General features: G+C 43.7%; 1 long non-coding RNA gene across 1 annotated transcript in view; it reads right to left on the bottom strand.

Annotated features, from left to right (window-relative positions):
* The window catches only part of LOC144822555 (uncharacterized), a 198,453-nt gene that overhangs the window by 175,007 nt on the left and 5,995 nt on the right, over nucleotides 1–17,451 (bottom strand). The gene's annotated exons all lie outside the window — the stretch shown is intronic.

Below are 17,451 nucleotides of genomic sequence, written 5' to 3' on the forward strand. Positions count from 1 at the left end.
TTGGCTACTCCTAGGTATGTGTGACACCTTCCTGAAGTCAATTTTTTTTGTACTGCTCAAAGCCATGCCAAAAGATAGGTGTTTGCATAAGAGGTCCCAAATTACCATGAGGCACAAAAACCAGGGTCTTAAAAGGGACCAAAGGTTATCCAGGAGGAATCTTGGAGAGGGACCAGGAGAAGGAGAAAAAAAGACTAGAAGGAAGCAAAGCACAGCACAGGGCTGAATAAACAGGGCCAACAATATTTTTACCAACAGAGAACTGGCAAAAAGGGACAAATATGCGAGCATGGGGGACAAGAAATCTGCCAACAAATACTCAAAGGCATTGAAACACATTAAGAATATCTGCAAGTCTCATTTTACAGGAAAGGTACATGAACCAGAAAGTGGCTGGTCAGTTGGTAGCTGGTGGCCATCTTGGAATGTGCTCTCAAAGGGGAAAGCACTATAATCATCATCTTAGACAGGTAAGGAAGAAGCTTCAAAAGTCTGGACTGTAGGTGCTGCTTCTGACAATGCAGTCACCTCCCTCTTTTCAGGGCAGTCTCTTTCGGGGCCATTAGTTGGCCAGCCTGCTTCATGCAATGTCCCATGGCCATCCAGCACCTAGGAGATAAGTCTGACACACCACTATCACCACCACGGAATCGTGTGGACTGACCCAAACTGCCAGAAGAATTCCACTGCATGCGTTCACCACCATACAGACCAAGTAAGTGGTCACCAGAAAGGTGACCACTCATGCAGGCAGTGACTCCAACGTGGTGAGCGGGAACAACCAGGCCCCTCAGCCGAGAGCGCCCAGAGCAAGTCAGGAATATGAAACATCACCCACTGTCACCAAAGTGGGTGGTTCAATGAAATCCCCCTGAAATGGGCCTGTACACGTCTACCAGAAAATGTAATCATGAAGAAGGGAGTGCAGGAGAGGGTAGTGCAGATCTTTCAGTATACCAAAACACCAACTATGACCATGAACACATTTTGGTACACCTTCGGTATTTGATAAGGTAGTACCACAATAACTGAATAATCGCATCCTAAATGCAAATAAAAATGATTTCAACTGTGGCGGTAGGAGAAAACAAGCATTGACATAACTGGTAGTTTTGGCTTTGTGTAATATGTACACACAGTATTTTATGGTTTAGCATTTGTATACTGCACAATGTACATTATTGTGGTAGGCACATAGAGCATTCAAACAAACCAACATTTCTACAGACACGCATTTTCACAAAGTCTTACCACTGCTAGACGAGCAATATGAGAGCAAACCAATTGTTAGGACAATCACAGAGCAAGCTTACCATACATGTCCTCCCAACCATATGGTAACAATTGAACACAAGTTTCAAATAAACTTGTTGGTAGAGTTTTTTCCTCTGAAACTGGATGTAGATAAAATATGTCCAATATAACAATGTGTGTGACTTAACCAATGTAAACATATCAGAAACAAGTATCTGATACATTCTAACTCGGTTAGAAACCTCTTATCCTATACCCTTATACTATACTCTGTGCTAGAATTTTAAAAAGGTGCTGACTTGTATTCTGTATGAATTTTTTATGTATTTCTATTCTGGCTGCTCCCTGTCTTTTTAGTTGCTCCTGTTAGAAACTGTTCGGTTTCTTTCATTTCTAATGGTCCGTTTTCGTCTTTTCCTCAGTATATTCTGTGTTCGATTTCCACACATTGTCCTGTTTTGTTACCAGAGGTGTGTGAGTCAACAAAATAACAAGGTGAGCCAAGGGTGTGGCTTGGCTCTAACAGCCCGGGTATGAGGCGAACCCTGAAAATGTCTACCATGTAAATCAGAAAACAACAATTCACTTAAAATATGATAAAGTCTCTTCAAAATCCAAAAAGTGTATTTCTTTAACACGTGGAAGCTTTGACATTAATATGTCACATTACAGTACTGCACTGAGAATTACTCAGATCCATTCTTTCCCACGATGGCAACAGTGCCATTAGTGAACCGAGAGACAAGACAGTTGTCAACCCTGAATGTGGCGGATGTATGACGTTACAACTCATACTTTTACAACGCATACCATTACAACGAAATTTTTACAACGCAAAAACTATTACAACGCATGTATTTACAACGCATGTTTTTACAACGCAGGTACCTTTACAACGCATACCATTACAACGTAAGTATTGGTAAGTATATATTAATTTTTTTAATTTAAAATAATCAAAATTAATCTAATTTAATTTAATTTAATTTAATGTAATGTTATTTAATTTAATTTCATTTCATTTAATTGATTTAATTTAAATTTAATTTTATTTTATTTTTACCCTGTACCCCTGTACCCCAAAAACCCAAAACTGACCCTGACCCCTAAAAATACCCATGTACCCCAAAAACCCAAAACTGACCCTGAACCCTAAAAATACCCCTTTACCCAAAAACCCAAAACTCACCCTGAACCCTAAAAATACCCCTTTACCCAAAAACCCCAAACTGACCCTGAACCCTAAAAATACCCCTTTACCCAAAAACCCAAAACTGACCCTGAACCCTAAAAATACCCCTTAACCCAAAAACCCAAAACTGACCCTGAACCCTAAAAATACCCCTTAACCCAAAAACCCAAAACTTACCCTGAACCCTAAAAATATCCTTTTACCCAAAAAACCCAAAACTGACCCTGAACCCTAAAAATACCCATTTACCCAAAAACCCAAAACTGACCCTGAACCCTAAAAATACCCCTTTTCCCAAAAACTGAAAACTGACCCTGAACCCTAAAAATACCAACAACCCAAAACTAACCCTGAACCCTAAAAATACCCCTTTACCCAAAAACTGAAAACTGACCCTGAACCCTAAAAATACCCTTTTACCCAAAAACTGAAAACTGACCCTGAACCCTAAAAATACCCCTTTACCCAAAAACTGAAAACTGACCCTCAACCCTAAAAATACCCCTTTACCCAAAAACTGAAAACTGACCCTGAACCCTAAAAATACCCCTTTACCCAAAAACTGAAAACTGACCCTGAACCCTAAAAATACCCCTTTACCCAAAAACTGAAAACTGACCCTGAACCCTAAAAATACCCCTTTACCCAAAAACTGAAAACTGACCTTGAACCCTAAAAATACCCCTTTACCCAAAAACTGAAAACTGACCTTGAACCCTAAAAATACCCCTTTACCCAAAAACTGAAAACTGACCCTGAACCCTAAAAATACCCTTTTACCCAAAAACTGAAAACTGACCCTGAACCCTAAAAATACCCCTTAAAAAAACCCAAACATATAAAATTTAAAATATAATTATATACTTACCAATACTTACGTTGTAATGGTATGCGTTGTAAAGGTACCTGCGTTGTAAAAAATGCGTTGTAAATACATGCGTTGTAATGGTTTTTGCGTTGTAAAAATTTCGTTGTAATGGTAGTCCGTTGTAAAAGTTGCGTTGTAAAGGTTGCTTCCCGTATGTGGCCTATATTATGATAGAGCAACATTATAGACTATTAAATCAAACACAATATGCTTTTTTACAGCTCGTATTCTGAATTCACACATTTGAAAGTCTTTCATACGAGATTGTGAAGAAATAGAAGTATCAGTGAAATAAAGTATTTGCCTACGACCACTCAATTTAAGCAGAGAAGTTCAGTGGCGTCACTGGGGTTGGTGTCACCCGGTGCGGGTAACTCATGGTGTCACCCCCTCACGACTTACGGCATGGACCACCTCTGTCGGAAATGTACGGCGCTAGGTACTGTCTTACTCCCTCTAGCTCTCTCTCTCTCTGTCTTGCTCCCTCTAGCTCCCTCTCTCTCTCTTACTCCCTCTAGCTCCCTCTCTCTGTCTAGCGCCCTCTAGCTCACTCTCTCTCTGTCTTACTCCCTCTAGCTCTCTCTCTCTCTGTCTAGCTCCCTCTAGCTCCCTCTCTCGGTCTTACTCCCTCTAGCTCCCTCTGGTTCCCTCTCTCTCGGTCTTACTCCCTCTAGCTCCCTCTGTCTCTGTCTTACTCCCTCTAGCTCCCTCTCCCTCTGTCTTACTCCCTCTAGCTCCCTCTCTCTGTCTTGCTCCCTCTAGCTCCCTCTCTTACTCCTTCTAGCTCCCTCTCTCTCTGTCTTACTCCCTCCAGCTCCCTCTCTCTCTGTCTTACTCCCTCTAGCTCCCTGTCTTACTCCCTCAAGCTCCCTCTCTCTGTCTTACTCCCTCTAGCTCCCGCTCTCTCTCTTACTCCCTCTAGTTCCCGCTCTCTCTCTTACTCCCTCTAGCTCCCTCTCTCTCTATTACTCTCTCTAGCTCCCTCTCTCTCTGTATTGCTCCCTCTAGCTCCCTCTCTCTGTTTTACTCCCTCTAGCTCCCTCTCTCTCTGTCTTGCTCCCTCTCTCTGTCTTACTCCCTCTAGCTTCCTCTCTTTCTGTCTTACTCCCTCTAGCCCCCTCTCTCTTACTCCCTCTAGCTCCATCTAGCTCCCTCTCTCTTACTCCCTCTAGCTCCCTCTCTGCCTTGCTCCCTCTAGCTCCCTCTCTCTCTGTCTTGCTCCGTCTAACTCCCTCTCTCTCTGTCTTGCTCCGTCTAGCTCCCTCTCTCTCTGTCTTACTCCCTCTAGCTCCCTCTCACTCTGTCTTGCTCCCTCTAGCTCCCTCTCTCTCTCTCTTTTACTCCCTCTAGCTCCCTCTCTCTGTCTAGCGCCCTCTAGCTCACTCTCTCTCTGTCTTACTCCCTCTAGCTCCCTCTCTCTGTCTTGCTCCCTCTAGCTCCCTCTGTCTCCCTCTCTCTGTCTTACTCCCTCTAGCTCACTCTCTCTGTCTTACTCCCTCTAGCTCCCTCTCTGTCTTACTCCCTCTCTCTGTCTAGCTCCCTCTCTCTGTCTTACTCCCTCTAGCTCCCTTTGGTTCCCTCTCTCTTTGTCTTACTCCCTCTAGCTCCCTCTCTCTCTGTCTTACTCCTTCTAGCTCCCTCTCCCTCTGTCTTACTCCCTCTAGCTCCTTCTCTCTGTCTTGCTCCCTCTAGCTCCCTCCCTTACTCCTTCTAGCTCCCTCTATCTCTGTCTTACTCCTCTAGCTCCCTCTCTCCCCGTCTTACTCCCTCTAGCTCCCTCTCTCTGTCTTACTCTCTCTAGCTCCCGCTCTCTCTCTCTTACTCCCTCTAGCTCCCGCTCTCTCTCTCTTACTCCCTCTAGCTCCCGCTCTCTCTCTTACTCCCTCTACCTCCCTCTCTCTCTGCCTTGCTCCCTCTAGCTCCCTCTCTCTGTTTTACTCCCTCTAGCTCCCTCTCTCTGTTTTACTCCCTCTAGCTCCCTCTCTCTCTGTCTTGCTCCCTCTAGCTTCCTCTCTCTGTCTTGCTCCCTCTAGCTCCCTCTCTCTGTCTTACTCCCTCTAGCTTCCTCTCTCTCTGTCTTACTCCCTCTAGCCCCCTCTCTCTTACTCCCTCTAGCTCCCCTCTCTCTCTTACTCCCTCTAGCCCCCTCTCTCTCTGTCTAGCTCCCTCTAGCTCTCTCTCTCTCTCTGTCTTACTCCCTCTAGCTCCCTCTTACTATGTCTTGCTCCCTCTAGCTCCCTCTCTCTCTCTCTTACTCCCTCTAGCTCCCTCTCTCTGTCTAGCGCCCTCTAGCTCACTCTCTCTCTGTCTTACTCCCTCTAGCTCCCTCTCTCTCTGTCTTGCTCCCTCTAGCTCCCTCTGTCTCCCTGTCTCTGTCTTACTCCCTCTAGCTCCCTCTCTCCCTGTCTTACTCCCTCTAGCTCCCTCTCTCTCTCTGTCTAGCTCCCTCTCTCTCTCTCTTACTCACTCTGGCTCCCTCTGTCTTGCTCCCTCTAGCTCCCTCTCTCTCTATCTTAATCCCTCTAGCTCCCTCTCTCTGTCTAGCTCCCTCTCTCCCTCTCTTACTCCCTCTGTCTCCCTCTCGGTCTTACTCCCTCTAACTCCCTCTCTCTCTCTCTCTTACTCCCTCTAGCTCCCTCTCTCTCTGTCTTACTCCCTCTAGCTCCCTCTAGCTCCTTCTCTCTTACTCCCTCTAGCTCCCTCTCTCTCCGTCTTAGTCCCTCTAGCTCCCTCTCTGTCTTGCTCCCTCTAGCTCCCTCTCTCTCTCTTACTCCCTCTAGCTCCCTCTCTCTCTGTCTTGCTCGCTCTAGCTCCCTCTCTCTCTATCTTACTCCCTCTAGCTCCCTCTCTCTGTCTAGCTCCCTCTCGCTCCCTCTCTCTTGCTCCCTCTAGCTCCCTCTAGCTCCCTCTGTCTCCCTCTCTCTCTGTCTTACTCCCTCTAGCTCCCTCTCTCTCTATCTTACTCCCTCTAGCTCCCTCTCTCTCTGTCGTACTCCCTCTAGCTCCCTCCCTCTCTCTCTGTCTTCCTCCCTCTAGTTCCCTCTCACTCTCTTCCTCCCTCTAGCTCCCTCTCTCTCTCTGTCTTCCTCCCTCTAGCTCCCTCTCTCTCTATCTTACTCCCTCTAGCTCCCTCTCTCTGTCTAGCCCTCTCTCTCTGTCTTGCTCCCTCTAGCTCCCTCTGTCTCCCTCTCTCTCTGTCTTACTCCCGCTAGCTCCCTCTCTCTGTCTAGCTCCCTCTAGCTCCCTCTCTCTCTGTCTTGCTTTCTCTAGCTCCCTCTCTCTGTCTTACTCCCTCTAGCTCCCTCTCTCTCTGTCTTGCTCCCTCTAGCTCCCTCTCTCTCTATCCTACTCCCTCTAGCTCCCTCTCTCTGTCTTACTCCCTCTAGCTTCCTCTCTCTCTGTCTTGCTCCCTCTAGCTCCCTCTCTCTTATTCCCTCTAGCTCCCTCTCTCTCTGTCTTGTTCCTTCTAGCTCCCTCTCTCTCTATCTTACTCCCTCTAGCTCCCTCTCTCTGTCTAGCTCCCTCTCTCTGTCTTACTTCCTCTAGATTCCTCTGTCTCCCTCTCTCTGTCTTACTCCATCTAGCTCCCTCTCTCTCTGTCTTTCTCACTCTAGTTCCATCTCTCTTTCTTTCTCACTCTAGCTCTCTCTCTCTCTCTCTGTCTTACTCCCTCTAGCTCCCTCTCTCTCTCTGTCTTATTCCCTTTATCTCCCTCTCTCTCTGTCTTACTCTCTCTAGCTCCCTCTCTCCCTTTGTTACTCCCTCTTGCTCCCTCTCTCTCTGTCTTGCTCTCTCTAGCTCCCTCTCTCTGTATTACTCCCTCTAGCTCCTTCTGTCTCCCTCTCTCTCTTACTCCATCTGTCTTTCCTGAATTTGTATAAACAAGAGTGCGAGCAACAGGTGGCACTGTAGTGAAGAGCAAGCTGAAATTTGGAACTGGTTCACTGGAAAACTGAAGACTGCAAGATACTGAAAAATAGGAAACCATTCACCCTCAGATGAGCTAGGCTGCTATAGAGTTGCCTTGTGAGCAAAGAAAATTACAGTCAAGCATTGCAGATCTCCTGCGAGACCCTGGCGAGTGTGAACAGCATGAGGAACAAGCTGCACAGGGAGCGACAGTAAAGATGAGAGCAGAGGCGAGGCTGCAGTGCAGATTGGTGTCACCCCATGAGTTGGTGTCACCCGGTGCGGGCCGCACCCCCCGCACCCCCCTAGTGACGCCACTTTGCGAGTTATCAGGTTGTCTGGATAGACTTTGTACAAATCCTCCACTAAATGGGTATCTATTTGTTTCTCCTTTTCATGTTAATGCCTTGTTTTTACCTCTGTGTGCATTCCTCTGCAGCTTTTTTTAGAGTGCAAACTCAAACTGAAGGTAGCAGAGTGCTATACTTGAGCACTAGTTATATTACACAAGATCCCATTAATGTTGTATTTCTTCAGGCATGGGTATAATAAGTGATTTGCCCAGAATGACAGGCTGTTGAGCTGATGCTGAAACTCAAACCTGGTTCCCCAGTTCCACAGTGGTCAGCTTTATCCTTAACGCCACATCCTGGGTACCGCGAGGATGGCAGGGTGTAGCCACATGAAAAGCTTGGTTCGTTATAGGCTCGAGAATTCAACAGGTCATCAAACTCACCCAGAGCCAGACTTCAGGCTCGAGTCTGGCTCGAACTTTCAATGGCTTGCTTACCTCTCTCTATTCGTTACTATTTGTCTACTTAATGATTTTTGGGCTCCAGGCAAGACATATTTTAGGTGCCCTTTATGTACAAATTTGAATTTCATTACCCATTTACTTATATTGCATGTTAATAACATTGCGTATAGTACATTGAACTAACCATTACATAGCAACGTGTTCATAGGTGATGGTAAGAAAAGTAATTACATACGTACTTCCCACATTAAGAACAGGTGGTAAGAATTGTATTTACATACTTAAGTCCCAAGGTAAGTACAGGTGGAGTTAAGAATAGTAATTACATACTTATTTTTCAAGTTAAGTATAGGTGGACGTAAAAAGAGTAAGTATATACGTGCATTGAGATGTAGTGGTAGTCGACACAGTGGATGAGATATTATTATGGGTCGATATTATCGACCTTGATAGAGTGTCAAAGAGCCTGTTGGAGTTTTCTCCAGCAAATAACTCTTCACTCCCTCGAGTACTCAGAGTGAGGATCCCAAAGGGCCAAGACAGTGCGCTACCATACTAACAGTAGAAAGCCCTTTAGTAAAGTATTGCAGGAGGCCTTCAAGAATCTGTTAAGCTTCAGGGGACGTGTGGTCACACATGCAAACATCACTGTTAACTGGAACAGGGAGTAGAATTAAATGGCATCAAGTTAGTGGGAGTGCAGAGAATGGAGGCCTCGAGTGAGCATTTGAAAGTGGGAACAAATGATTTGATTCTAAATTTACTGTAGTGCGTGCAAGTGGAGAGAAGTAAATAATTCATGGGACCGGAATTGGAACTGAGTGGCTAGGGGGTTCGAAGGTTTGTGGAACACAGCCCTTGTGTTGTGAAATAGCAGACGTTTTTGAAGAGGTAGGGAGTGAGAGGTCAAATACAGCCTTGTGCCTTCCAGGCCCTGATTGTCCATCTAATATCTAGTAGATGTTCACCAGCACTGACTGACCGTGCGTCTGGACGGTGTGCACATACCCAGCTTGCCGGGTTCCAAAAGGTCTTCCAGAAGCCTCTCTTTGGGTGACCCTTGCTCTAGTCAACCTTAGTGTCCTCTACTTGGGTGACCTTTGTTACTGTCTAGTCACAAGGCATGTAACAAGGCTCTACAGTCACCTACAAACCCCTTGGTAGGCACACCTACCGCCTTTGGCTGTGCATCTTCCCAGGAGGAAAGGCTCTCTCATCTACTGACCAGTGAGACTGGGTAAAGTCTACGAGAGCGCACCCTCACAGGAGCAAGGCACGGTTCACAAACTCATTGTTGAATCCTCCACTGCCATCTGAGCAATATTCCACTGGTAGTAACACAGTCCAGGCCTAAGTACAGATGTCAGGTTTGTCCTTGCCTTGCAGGAAACTTGTACTGTATTCTGCATGTCACAACCTAGGTGGGTTCTTTCTTCCAGATAGCAGGTTGCTAGTCTCATAATAGCCTTCAAATTTCCCAGTTCCATGCGAGAGTAATATATCCACTGAAGAGGTTTTCTTTGAATTCTTGGGCTAGTCATCTAGGTGCAACGATAGGTTGTATTGACTACAGATCCCAGAATGCATAAAAAACTGGACTGGATGCGTTACACGTCGATCTGGGTAACTTGAGAGCTGTGTGAGTGCAGAGACATGTGGTAGGAGTAATGCAATAATTAAGGAGATGGACAGGAGGGTAACATTCTAATGACCGATGCAAGTCTTTCTGGGCCATATGTAGGTGGCCAAATACCGGTCGGTAACGGCCGATTTCGGCCGTTACCGACCGGTATTTGTAGTTTCAGATGTAGGGGACCAGAAAATTACCGATTTTGTAAATTTACCGAATCTGTAAATTTACAGAATCTGTAAATTACCGAATCGGTAAATGTACAGAATCGGTAATCTGGGATGTAGGTGGCACTGGAAACAGTGCCACAGGCCCTTAGGAATTCGTTATTTACCATGAAATACTATTGCATGGTAAATAACGAATTCCTGTGTACATGCACATCTGTATACCTGTGCCTAAGGGCATGTATGCGTGTCACATGGCACACAAGCCAGAATCAGGGGTGCAACAGGGTGTCAAAGTGACACCCTGTCCCCCTTGACAATTCGGTAAATTTCAAGGCCCATAGGAATCAGTGGCAATTACCGAAACGGTAAATACCCATTCGGTAATTACCGAATCATAACGATTCGGTAATTGATACAGAATAATTACCTACATGGCATTTACCGATTTGTAAATATCGAATCGGTAAAATTCGGTATTTACGATTCGGTAAATGCCATTTACCTACATATGGCCAAGTGGCTAGCGTGTCATTTTAAGTCAGTCCTTCGTCCTACATCATCTGGCAAACTGGGGTTTATGAGAAGTTACTTAAAATGGGAAAAGTGAAACCACAAGTGTCAAGACTGCAAGGGGCTGTGGCATAAGAAGGCAGGATTATCTGAAGCTGTCAGGTAATGCATATTCAAAAAAATGGCAGTAAAATATAAATCCTGGGCAGAGTCTAATGATCCCTATAACAGAAGACAAAGATAGTGATTGAAAGTGAGCGCGCGCCTCCCCTCCGCGCGCGGGCACCATCCCGCCTTGTTAATTTGATATCCGATAACTGCGTGAGAGCGCAGGAGGGAGCCACGTCAGGGGGGAGCGCACATAAAAGGCGCCTCAGCCAGGTCACGTGACAGGTGTCACTTCAGCGATGGCGCAGATGAAAGTCCCGGCTCCCTGGTCATGTGACACAGCTTCATTACTGGCACAGCAGGTGGCCCGAGAGCCTGGAAACTTTACCTTCTCTCTCTTTTTTTTCATTTTGCCTTTTTATTCTGTGATAATGAGAAAGTGTTTATGCCTGTCTCCCGCGTTCCGAACACCCCCACATGCCTCGACAGCAGCAGGGTGGCCCTTGATCAGATGTCTGACCAGAAAGTGGCATTTTATATCTGGAGAGTAAGCAGCATGATGGCCTGTTGGAAATCATTTTCTGTTGCTGGGAAAATTTCTTCCGGGGGTCGATTGAGCCATGTCAGGAGTGGTGCAGAAGACTGGAAGGAGGAGCGTGGAAACCTGCGAATCTTAAAATGTCGCCATTGCTGCATTAAACTAACGAGAGGAAGGACGTCATGGTCTGAGTGACCTCTGTAAAAAGGGATCGGACCCCTTACTCTTATGGTACCGACCAAGTGGTGTTCAGTGACGTTGCAAGGAGGAAATATGCGCTTGAACCTTTAGTGAGCATGGATGATTGAATTACTGCTCAGAAAGAAAAGATGACAGGCCACCTCAATCCATGTCAACGTGCACACACTCTGTCAGCTGCCGAGCTTTAATGTGACGGTGCATAATGCATTCTGGGTATTCCAGCCTTAGTGTGCTTCCTTTGACCTAATTAAACACAACTAACAGCATTTATTTGTACATGAAATGAGTTTGACTTGAAATAGTATCCTTGTTAGTAAAAGTGAAGTGGCCACCCTAATTCGCGACGCCATCCCCAGATCACATGAGCAGCTCCTTCTTGGCTAGTTGCCAAGTGTGGCCATTGTTAAGACCAGACTCATGTGAAATATGGTCCATGTAAAAGACCCATGAATGACTGCGCGCTCCAGACCCACCAGTAAACTTCTGGTAGACTACATTTGCATAGAGACAACCAACCAGCAAATGGACACTCTTGAAATTGGAATTCAATGGACAAGTCCTAAAAACAAATACGTGGAAGAATAATTATCGCAGGGCATTATAAGAAGGGCTATTATAACCTTAGCATAACCTTTGCAGCCACATTGGAAGAACAAACTTTGTTATGTATATTTTGTGTAGTCATGTAATTCTTTTTTTATGTATTCGAGTTAAGGTTTTTGAAAAGCAATACTAACCACACTACGGTAGCCTCAGAGCACTTTGAGGTATAAGAATATATAAGAGGAAGCTCATAGTATTTACAAAGAAACCCAATAGCAAGAAAGTCAGTTGACCAGTAAGTATGGAGAATATTAATAGGCACCCGCAGTTGAATAATGTCCCCAGATGATGACAGTCTTAAAAAAGCACCAGAGAATAGGGAGCATTGGCTAAAAAAAATTAAGCTTGTCCTAGGAATCTGGAATGGTAAGGAGTAGAGACTCGACAGTGTTGTGGGATCATGGGGCTGGATTATCCATATACCAAGGTAAACAAATGATATCCCTTATCCGTTTTAATACACAAACCAGACAACCATGTATCTCTACCTAGTGCTCCAGAGCAGTGACTATTCGAGGCAATACATGACCCTACAATGCAGGATCCATAAACATTCAATCATACTTGTTGTTCAAATAAAACACGAACTAAGCAAAGCAGATGTTGCAGTACGCAGCTTTGAACTGCTATTATCCTGTATATTTGGTACTCAGCGTGTTAATATCAAGAAAGAACTAGTAAGTCAAATGCACTTGTTGGGATGACATTATAGAAAGTGTGCCATTGGACATGATTGCAATTGGGCATGCATGAATTTTATAAAACAACCCCTTCCAGCTAAACTGTTCAAGAATCTTGAATATTACATACAAGGTTCCCAACCTACCAGCACTGTGTACTAGAGATAAAGCTAATCTCCAATTTCTAATGATTATGTTGGGCCTATATCATCAAAAACTGTTATTACATTCAGGACACACGGCCTCATCCTTAAAAGTATTTGCATTTTTACATGAGACTACACCTGCATACAGGCTGATTTACAAATGCAAAACCACAGTTCTCATTCGGGAATGTTTGCTTCTCAGTTGTAAAGGAATTTTCTCATGCATAGGTTTTGATGTGAGTAAATTAGTCCTGTGTTGGTTGCGAGCATTCTGGTGGTTGAAAACAACTTGGCTATTTGTGTAACCCCACAAACATGAATCTTTGGGGTATTCACAAACCATTTTCCTGAAGGAATCTCTAGGAGAGCAGACCAAGATAGGAGCCATTGGACAGTGGTACATTGTACTTTCAGGACAAGCACCAGGCATGGGCAGAATGCGCAGAGGTACAGGGCTCTCTTCCCCTGGGCCATGGCTGCGAGGCCCTAACTAACCTATCAGAGCAGAACAGCTTCACACTATCTTGTCCCACATTTACGGATGATCAGCTTTAACAGGAGAGCTATTTTCATGGGTTCAATTCCCTGAGTAGTTGTCAATTTAGAACAATTTACAACCACTTTCATTTATGAAAAGTGACTCACTTAACATATGTTTACAAATATTTTCTAAAGCTTACACATTTTATGATCTCTTTTCAAAAAGCCAGCTCATTAATTGTGCCCCTCTGCAATATTCATGGCTTGCTGTGATCAAAACGGTGGACCTACTCGGTGTGACAGTGTTTGGAATGACTTGGTTTAAAAAGTGTACTTGGGAATCGTGTCCTGCAGTACGGCACTTGTATTAAACGGCATCCATTGGTATAATATTCAAGTATGTGATGCTTGGTTTTGAAAGAATGACTTACTTTACCTCACATACGCGTCTACCAATTTGATATTTGGAACAGAGGACAAGTGTCGAGTGGGTGTAGAAAGTGTACCCTGCCAAGCCGCACTCAGTCCATCCAGATATATGTGTTCATTACTGTCAAGTGAGCGCCCCCCGCCCCCCAGTGAATAGGGATATTGTGTGACGCAAAAAAATAGTATTTCATATACAGGCTTATTTTATTTGAACAAAATAAGCACCATATTGACAATGGGTCTAATTGCCCTCAGACAGCTAAGGTGGTCATCTCAAAAGATGACTCAATGAGTTGATTGCTCCCCCTATCAAACAAGCAATGATCAGGCAGTTTGATTGCTGGCAACACACTCAGTCCTCCTTTCTTAGATGAATACACTGAGTCCCATTAATTTGGGTAATTTTATCATTTGCTGTTTACAGCATGTAAGGGTGGTACGAAGTGCTTTACTTACAAGCATTAGACACACAATTGATGGACGGATTGCAAAACAAATCAAAACATTCACCCCCAGTCAAGAGAGCTGGGTTAAATCCATCATTCTTTTGCTCACCATGCCACCCCAGTTTAGACCTGGCCATATGCAAATCAGTCTTGACCCTGTGCCTCATGGGAATAGTCCAGCTAGAACTACCAAGCCAGGTCCTCCCTGGACCGGAAACAAGCATCCTAGGACCGGTTTCGGGGTTTCACCCCTCTTCAGCCAGGATAGCTTGATTCCAGTAGCACAGTGAGCCCAGGACTGTTCCCATGAGGCACATGGTCAAGACTGATTTGCATATGGCTGGGTTCAAACTGGAATGGCATGGTGAGCAAAAAAACGATGGATTTAGGCCCAGATCTCTGTACTGGGGTGAATGTATGGAATTGTTCTGCATTCTTTTCATCAACTGTTGTTTGTGCATTACTTACAAGCATTGGCAAAACCAATAGGTCTAGCATTGGCTTCCAGCCTTTCGACTTTGGAAATGCTGCTTTTGTGATGGTTTTGGTTCCACAAAGCACACTTTGCTACAGTAGTCCTAGAGACTGTTTGAAAGGAACTATTTTATGTGTGTATGTATTGCTTGAGAAAGTGCACAATGCCACCGCTCACAGCGAAGTTAACCAGTGAATTAAGTGGGAAGACCCATTGCCCATGCTGTATGCTGTGGGGGGAGGAAGAATTGTGAATGACACAACATGGACCAATGTGTGAAGAGGCCCGGCTGAAAGTCTATTTAAGTACAATATACATATCATTTTGGTAAAGGAAAAAGGTCTTGGCTAACACAAGACCTAAAACAGGCCACTATTTATCATTTAGGTCTTCATTGTATGCTAACAAGTTAGTGCTTCCAATGAGTTGTCACCATTGTCAGGGTTGCTGGGGGTAATATTTTCCACACTATCAGGGTAAAATGTAATGTGTATCCCCTTAAGTGAACTTTAGAACGTACGTATTTATTTTGATTATTATTTTATTTTATGTATTATCTATGTTTAGTTTTTTTAAATATATTTTATTGGCATTTTGATAACCACATTACATCCGTATCAGTAAATGTCATCAATATTAGTTAACATTTACATACTTCTTGGTTCTTACATGTTTTATTGTCAACATAATATATCCAACAACTTTTTTAATCAAGCACGTGGCGCACAACGTATGGGTACTTATTGGGGACTCCACTTCCCAGCATCAGCAGCGCTGTCAGCTTGTGGTCGCAGTGAGTACCCACCAACAGACTCTTCTCCCAGTTTCCCTCCCTGTCTAACCAATGGACTGCATGTTGGAGTTGCGATGCTATGTAATAAAACTCTAGGCGGGGCACTTCCAATCCTCCCTTTTCCCATGTCCTCTGCAGAGTTGTCAGCCACACCCGTCTATGTTTTTTCCTCCACAAAAGATCTATCGGCAGACTTTCCAATGTGTGGAAGTATGATCAAAGGAATGATGTCAAATGAATGCTGCAGTGCATATAAGCAGCGAGGCTAAACAATCATGTTGGCAATCGCTATGCGCCCCATGAGAGAAAATGGTAACTCCGTCCAGAATCGAATTGACCCTCGCAGTCCCTCCACCACCCGGTTTAGTGTTAAGTTTAAGATAGTCCATTTCTGTGTTTGCCAACCGAATACCTAAGTAGCGTGTTTCCTCCTCTGCCCATGGCAATTGAATCTGTGGTCACTCCCCTTCCGGAATTGCAGCTAATCTACCGACAGGAACTACCTTGGATTTCCCGGGGCTGTCATGTAGCTCCATCATAAGCACGGGATGGAGTTCTCCGGGCTTGTCAGATGTATTATCAATGTTATTGATACTTTTTCCATGGATGCTACTTCTTGTAAAGTTGGGTCACTGATTCCCAAAAGGATTAAAGGTCAAATGGTCTTTACTTGTAATGTGCCTACTTCTGTGTCAGGACTGGTGAGTCAGTACTATTGTTTGCCAATTCTTTTTGCTTTCACTTCTTTATCCTTTTATATTAGTCATTCTTATGTTTGTCAAATTGTCTTCAGGTTGCTGTCATTTAAAGCCCACACTTCCTTTTAATTAAAAAAATGAAAAAAGGTTTCTGTAGTGTGATTTTCTCTATACGATATCCATACTATTGTATTAAATTTTATCCAATGACTCTTTTTTTAATTTTTATTTCAAGCATATGGTCGCCCCTTTTATGCTGAAGATTTTCTTATTTTCATTTTTAGGGAATGCATATAGCTCTGTCCTTGGCAAGCTGGTTTTCTGTTTTTTTTTTTTATTTCAAGCATATGGTCGCCACTTTTATGCTTCAGCGTTTCTTCTTTTCATTTTTGTGGCATGTAAAAGTAGAAAATCAGCTTGCCAAGGACAGAGCTATATGCAAATCACCTAAGGTTATTGAACAAATTTACTAACTGAACTGAGTCTGAAAGTCACTGTTAATCTCTAGAAAAGTCAAGCAAATCATCCTAAGAAAACATTACACTTTAAAAGTTGGAACATTGCTGGTGTTTCTCATTTTGTCAGTCATATCACTAATCATTTTTTCCAGATGCTGAATGAATATGCCTTAAATAAACCTTGTTAATTGATGCCTTTCTATTAACAAATTATTTGAAGTATTCAACCCCACTGTGATCTTAAAATGGTTATGCTAAATGCAGTCTGGATATACCTCTGTCATCTAATATCAGTTGGACATGTGATAAAAAAAATAACAATTATCCTATTCAATTTCCTAGTATTAGCCACCTGTAAATAATGTGATTTTTAATGTCTACATACCACATAGGACAGTAAAATAGCAAAAACTTTCACAGGGGAGGGATTATCAAACGAGTTTCATTCGATAATGCACAAGCAAAAATAATTATCATTGGTGACTTCAATGCTTACATCCCTTCCTCCTACTACTCTGAGTTAGTAATGATGTCAAAGGAGAAACAGTAGGACACGGGTGAGATGATTATTCACAATTACTCCACAGACAGCAAAGGTTGGACTCTACTTCATTCGTCACAAATGCCAAATGTTACCTTTCTCTGTGGTTGAGTGAAGGGGACGTCCCTGATAAAACCACTCAATTTCGTGTTGTGGTGTAATTAGCCCTTGATTTCTTCTTTTTGAGCTGTTTGCTGGTGGACCATACTGTTGCATTGGAAGTACGTGATAAGAAAGATAACTTTGGTAATCACTTTCTCAATCTGTTCTAAAGCCTGTAGAGCATTCTAAAATCGGCAGAACATGATAGTGTATGGAAAGAATCCATGCTACATATGGACAATCTAAATTGGAAGTTTGGGTGTTAGAAATATTGGCAGGATTATCATCCCAGGATTCGGAATGATTTACTTCAATGATTCCAGATATGAATTATATTGCAAACAGTGGTGATTTCAATGAGTCACAATTTAAGGTAAACAGATACATATAGGGTGGTGTTTACTAGATGTCATTGTAATTAATTATTGTTCATACTGAGGCTATGCCTCAAATGGGACAGCAA

Source organism: Lissotriton helveticus, chromosome 3_1 (assembly GCF_964261635.1).
Source record: "Lissotriton helveticus chromosome 3_1, aLisHel1.1, whole genome shotgun sequence".
In the NCBI taxonomy this organism is placed as follows: domain Eukaryota; kingdom Metazoa; phylum Chordata; class Amphibia; order Caudata; family Salamandridae; genus Lissotriton; species Lissotriton helveticus.